The sequence below is a fragment of the Nannospalax galili genome, unplaced genomic scaffold, assembly GCF_000622305.1.
Source record: "Nannospalax galili isolate Female #2095 unplaced genomic scaffold, S.galili_v1.0 scaffold2045, whole genome shotgun sequence".
Lineage (NCBI taxonomy): Eukaryota > Metazoa > Chordata > Mammalia > Rodentia > Spalacidae > Nannospalax > Nannospalax galili.
This window is the reverse complement of record NW_008352658.1, coordinates 113529-120217: the sequence shown is the minus strand read 5'-3', so window position 1 is coordinate 120217 and position 6689 is coordinate 113529. Positions and strand designations below refer to the sequence as shown.

The 6689-nt window shown below is 40.7% G+C and overlaps 1 pseudogene; it reads right to left on the bottom strand.

Annotated features, from left to right (window-relative positions):
• Positions 1 to 1191: 1191 nt before the first annotated feature.
• Positions 1192 to 1745, bottom strand: LOC103747415 (annotated as a pseudogene).
• Positions 1746 to 6689: the final 4944 nt, after the last annotated feature.

The following is a 6689-nucleotide window of genomic DNA, read 5'->3' as shown; positions in this document are numbered from 1 at the left end:
TTCCTGATTTTAATGGGAATGCTTCCAGTTTTTCTCCATTTAGAATGATGTTGTGGGTTTGCTGTATATAGCTTTAATTATGTTGAGGTATGTTCCCTCCAGTCCAATTCCCTCTAGGACTTTGAACATAAATACATGCTGAATTTTGTCAAAGGCCTTTTCTGCATCTATTGAGATGACAATGTGGTTTTTGTCTTTGAGTCCATTTATATGATTAATGACGCTTATTGACCTGTGTATATTGAACCAGCCCTGCATCTCTGGCCAGAGGGAGGCCAGAACTGGGCTGAGATCACAGCCACTACACTGATGGAGGTTGAAACCCACCTTCCACTCAGGCTGTCTGCTAAGATCTCAGCCTTTGCCCACCAAAGCCAGATCTGCCCTGGATCCCTGGGAGGGGCCTCATGAAATCCCAGGTAGGAGGATGGGTGTGGTGCAGTTTGGGGAAGCTCACAGCCATGTAGAGGCAGGATCTGAAGACTCTCAGGCTCTCTGTGTTCTTAGGCCCTCTCAGAAGGAGGCCAGAGGGAGGCCAGAACTCAGCACTCTCTGGTGGTCTGCTGAGATCAGAGCCACTACACCAGTGGAGATTGAAACCCACCCTCTCAGGCTGTCTCTGTCGAAGTATTTTCTGAATCTACTAAGATGGTCATGTGATTTCTGTCCTTAAGTTTGTTTATATGGTGTGCTACATTTATTGATTTGTTTATGTTGAACCAACATGGCATCTCCAGGATGAGACCCACTTGATCAAGATCTTAACATGCTCCTGAATTTGGTTTGCCAAGTTGCTGAGAATTTTCAACCATGTTTATCAGGGAAGTTTATCTGTGGTTTTCTTTTTCTGTTGTAGCTTTACTTGGGTTTGGTATAAAGATAATTAAGACAATACTGATTTCACAGAAGACATTTACTCTTGTTCTTTCTTTTTCTATTTTGTAGAACAAATTGAGAAGGATTAATTTTAGATCTTCCTTCATAGTTTGATAGAATTCAGTAGTGAATCCATCTGGTCCTGGGCTTTCATTGTGGGAAGACTTTTAATTAAAGCTTTGATCTCATTGCTTATAATGGGTCTGTTTAAGTTATTTATGTGTTCTGGCTTTAATTTTGGTAGATGATATGCGTTTAGAAATTTATCCATTTCTATCCATTTCTTCTACAATTTCCAGCTTTTTTTTTTTTTTTTTACATTTCTGAGAAATTTTTATTGGCCTTTTGTATAAACTGTGTCAGGATCCCATCACACTTCTGCTAGAACCAGTGCATGGCCTCCCCTTTGGTGATTCTGTGTTTGGCTCCAGTGCAGCCTGTCCTGCACTTCTTGTCTGTGATGGTAAAACCTGGCCTACCCAGCACCACATAGAAGTCCAGGTCATAGATACCAATGCTTGGATCATATTTGATGCCCAGATCAATATGTTCCTGGATTCTAAAACCCATGTTTCCAGAATCAGATAAGTTATTTTTTTGTAACTCATATTCCTGTACCTTCAGACCTTTCTCCAGGATTTCTTCTGCCTTGGCCCCACAGACTGTGCAGTGACCACCATCTTTTCATTTCTCCTGATGTCAAAGGACCAGACAGTGTATCAAGATTTGGAAAACACGGGTGTCTGGACTGTGAGCTGCTCCAACACCTTGGCTGCCCAGGTCAGTCTGTCTCCACTCTCCCTCACACAGATGTTAAGGCAGAGCTTGTGAATGCGAAGTTCTCTCATGAGAACTTGATCCTGTGCCATGATGGAGAACAGGAGTTTTTCAGCTTTTTGAAGTATAAGTTTTCAAAGTATTCTCTAATGATGGTCTGGATTTCATTGTACTCTGTTGTAATACCCTTTTCATCTCTAATTTTGTTATTTTTTTCTTGCATTTATTTATATGTGTGTGTGCATGTGTGTTTGTGTATGTGTGTATGTGTGCGCACATGCACATGTGGAGATGAGAGGACAACTTCAAAGAGTTAGTTTATTCCTTCCACAACATTGGTCCCAGGGATTGAACTCAGGTTATCAAGCTTGGCAGCAAATGTTTTTATCTACTGAGTCACCTAACCAGCCTCTTAAAATACTTTTTAAAAGGAAATTACTAGAATGTTGTTACTGGGAATCCACCTCTTTCCATTACTGGTTTCTGTCATTTCTTTATGTTGGATTCATGGGAAGACAGACTCTCTTCTGTGGTTGCTTGAGAACTGGGCTTCTTTCATACCAAATGGCCTTAGTGCAAAGGAATTAGTTTTCCACAGAATTTTCTGGAAAAGACCAGGAGACTCACTGTCTTATCCTGACCAGATCACATGGTCAGAGCACCTTGGCTGCCCACAATTGGGTCCTCTTACAGCTTTGCAGCTAGAGATCGAGCTAGGTTTATTCAAACTCCTGGAGCTCAAGGGTGATTTTCCAGACTAAGCTGTCACAAGAAGGGAAATAAAGGCCAACCAAGAAACAAACACTGTACAGTTTCACCCTTTAACAGGTCCTGTAAGTCAATATTAAGAAATAATAAATACAAAGATTTTCATACAAATGTTAATTAATACTTTAGTTATAATGCTATGTTAAAAATAAAAATAAAAACAAAGCCAAAATAACTTGAATAATCCTCTTATCCAACAACAGGAGAACTATAAAGTTAGAAAATATAAAATGTTAAGAACCTAGTAAATGAATTTTTAAAGTAGCTTTTGATGTTTATGAGGAAAGAATATTGTATAATATGAAGCCATAAAGGCAGAATATAAGGTAATATAAACAGCATGCATATATGTATGTATATATATATATATATACATATATGCATACATAAATGTAAGAAAGAACAGGAAACAGATCTAGGAAAATCTATTAAAATACTAATTAGTTCCAAGAGCTATTGGAATTCATATATTCATAAAGTGAATTTTTGGAGTGCTTGTTTTATATCAAGAATTTTTATTCTATTATTTTCATCACAATTTCCATATTTTTACATATGTTTATAATAGGCAGCTGAAAGTCACTTTGCATTCAGAGTGAAATTCTAATAGCTATTTAAATCCTCACCATGTTCCAATCATCATTTTACAATGCTTGAAGGTACACTCTTTTATATGTGTCTCATAAAATCACTTGTCAGTTCTGCTTGTTCTTAAAGGTATTATTCTTCTATAGGAACCATAAATAACATCTGTTGATTGACAGAGTGATTCATTTGTTCATTCATCCAACTACCTATGAATTGTTGGGGATTAAAAAATAACCCCCAGAGGAATTTCCTAAAATTAGGAAGGTAAGAAAGCTTTGAAATTACCATGGGTCAGTGAATAGGTTTTTTGCAGTGATTAGACTATATTAATTATTCTTTGTTTTAAGTAAGTGAGAAACTAAATAAATGTCAGCAACAGTGGCAAATCCATTGTATGTGAAGAGATTATGCTCATGAAAAGTAGGATTCCATTGCAATTACAGAAGTAATATAGGGTTCAGGATCTGGACCTGGGGAAAGGGTCACAGGAGCCATGTTGAACTGTGAAGACAGCAAGAAGATGCCCCTGAAGAAGCCTTATAAAGCAGGCCGAGGAGAGGGTGAGGAAGATGAGGTTTACCAGCGGTGACTAAAAGAGAAGCAGGAGAAATGAGGAGCTAAAAGAAGGCTGCAGGCCTCAGGGAGGCCCCTGGCTACAGGTGGAATTAAGTTGAGCTTATCCTGGGGACAGGAGAGGTTTCTATCATTCTATCATTTGCAGATTCTAGTCTTGGGAGGACTGATTCTCAAGAATGGACTTCCCACCTCCCTTGATGGCCAGGTGTGGTCTAGATGCCACACATGGTCCTGGGCACCCAGGCCCTGACTTTGGACCTTCCCATTCCCAGGTACCAAGAGGTTTTCCATCATTTTTCTGTTGCTCTTCTATAGCCCCAGTGTTACCTTTACCTGTGCCCTACAGAAAATGTGAAGCACCTAACTGAATGCCTAGAGACAAAAATCACAGTCTGGGAAATTAAAAAAAAAACAACAAAAATGCCAAAACAAAACAACAAAAACAGCAACAACAAAACCCACGCCATTCCTTGTACCTGAGATGAAGGTGACCCTTCTCCTGCTCCTATTTAAATATCTGATTCCTTTTTGCAGCATCTTTAGCCATCTATGACTGGAATGAAGTGTCTTGAAGCCTGCTGTACATTGTAATAAAGTTCTGTTTAAAAAATCCACAGTTAGCATTTTTGCAAAATTTCAAGAATGCTATATCTTTTAATGTTTGAGTATATTATTGATGGTAAATATATTCATGTATTAAGCAGAGTTAGTGAACACATTTCCTCCACATTCACCTAGAAATAGTTTTCATTCCATCTGTTGGCTCAGATGGAGTAAAAGGTTGTAAAGTTTTGATGGATGGTACAGGCCTTTAATCCCAGCATTCAGGAGGTAGAGGCAAATGGATCTCTGTGAGACTGAGGCCATTCTGGTCTACCTAGCGAGTTCTAGGTCAGCTGGGGCTACAGGGAGACCCTGTCTCCCCTACCCCCAAAAGGGAAAAAAAAAGTTATAAAACTTTTTGATCAAAAGATCTTACAATGTTTTGTGGCATTTTGAATTTGTGTCTGTCATTCCCTGAAATTTCTGTTTAACAGAAAGACATATTTGGGGAAAGTAGTACCTCCAAATCTTAGAAGAGACTACCATGGCCACATCCCAACCCAACTCCAGAAAAACAATAACAATAACCAGTAAGAATGCAGACTGGGTTTCAAGACCACCTGAAGGCTGTGACCATGGCTGAGTCAATATCAAAAAAGGTGATGGCTAACAGAGTCAATAAACACATAGGAAAGCTTGTGGTTTTCTTCTTTTTTATTATATATTTACTGAAGTATTTTCTTTGGATTTGAATGCCATTTATTTCTTTTTCTGGTGCTGGGGTTTGAACCCATGCTAAGAACATGTTCTACCATGAAGGTATACCACCAGTTGCTTTAGATATTAGTTGTGGTTTTTTTTTTTTTTTTTTTGATCATGTATTGCCCCGACCCGCGGAGCAACAGCATGGGGCACCGAGACTGAACCTGGAGGAATGAATAGACAGGGGGCATGAAGAAATGGAGACAAGACAGTATTCTGAGGAGAGAAGGCAGGGGGAGTGGAAGGCGGCAAGGCCCTGCTGGGGAATTTCTACTTACAGTCATGAGCCCTGGTGGTTTCACAAGATAAGGAAGAAAAATGTAGAAAAAAATCAGGGCAAGAAAAAAATGTTTTTACAAGGCCACCTGGTTGTTTCAAACTGGGGCAGGGGTACACTTAAGGCTTGGCCTCCAACAATATATCACTTCTGGACATGCATAAAAAGAAAAATATAAGTAAGGTACATTAAAATAGTATCTAAACCTTGCTCCCTCACAGTCAGAGTCTGGCAAGAGATCCAATCTTTTGAGAAACTCAGCCACGGATGCGCTAGCTTTCTTTTTAAAATTTGCATAAATTAATTATACAGAATAATGAGTTCATTCTAATTTTTTTCTTGTAATTATACTGTCCTAAGCACAATCAAAGAGGATTAGTAGTAAAGTACACCATTAAATTAATTGTGAATAAAATATGCATGCAGAAAAGAGCATGTAATGTATGGGTACAGTTCAGTAAATATTTAGCAAATCAACTTCTATGTCATACTATGAGAAATCCCCAAACCCATCCTCTTTTTAAAAAAAAACATTATGAGACCTCTTGGGGTAAGTCTATAGCGCAGCCCTCTGTGCTTTGACTCCCCAAGCCACATTCACCCTTCCATCTCCTCCGCTGTTCTCTACTCCTAGTTTGGGCCCTGTGCCATTCCTAGTCTTGGGGCCCCAGACACCTGGGGAACCAATACTGCTTCCTGATCCTTTTCACGCAGAACAACTCAATGCCTTTCTTGGGCCCCAGGAGCACCGCTTCTGGACCTGGCCCCACCCTCACCTCTCTTTTCTTCCCGGGACCTGCACCACTGGCTAACTCTCCTAGCCTGCACTCCCATCCTCAGACCTCTTGGGGTAAGTCTATAGCGCAGCCCTCTGCACTTTGACTCCCTAAGCCACATTCACCCTTCCATCTTCCCCGCTGTTCTCTACTCCTAGTTTGGGCCCTGGCCATTCCTAGTCTTGGGTCCCCAGACACCTGGGGAACCAATACTGCTTCCTGATCTTTTTCACGCAGACCAACTTAGTGCCTTCCTTGGGCCCCAGGAGCACTGCTTCTGGATCTGGCCCTGCCCTCAACTCCCTCTACTTCCCTGGTCCTGCAACACCCGCCAGCCTCTTTCTGGGGCTCCGAAGCTTACCTTTCCTCTCCCTGATCCTTTGCATCCAGTACAACCCAGCTACTCAATCCACTCCCTGGTAAATCTTGGGGCTTCTTCCCACCCCATCTGCCTTTTCATCCCTGCGTGGCATGGCCTCGGCCAGGATCTCAGGTCAGTCCAACTCCCAAGTTCCTGAGGCCAAAATCGTTCTTAGTAGATTCCAGACCTAAAGAGAAAGTCTGAAAACTTCTGACCCACAATGGAATTGGGCCACCACGGAACTCCTGAAGACAAAATCAATCAGGTCACGACAATATAAAATCAAAAGAGAAGCTTAGACCAACCAGCTCTTCATACCCAAAAAGTAAACCACAAAGACACATAAAGTTCAAAAAAAGAAGCAGAACTAAACTTGAAGGCCCGA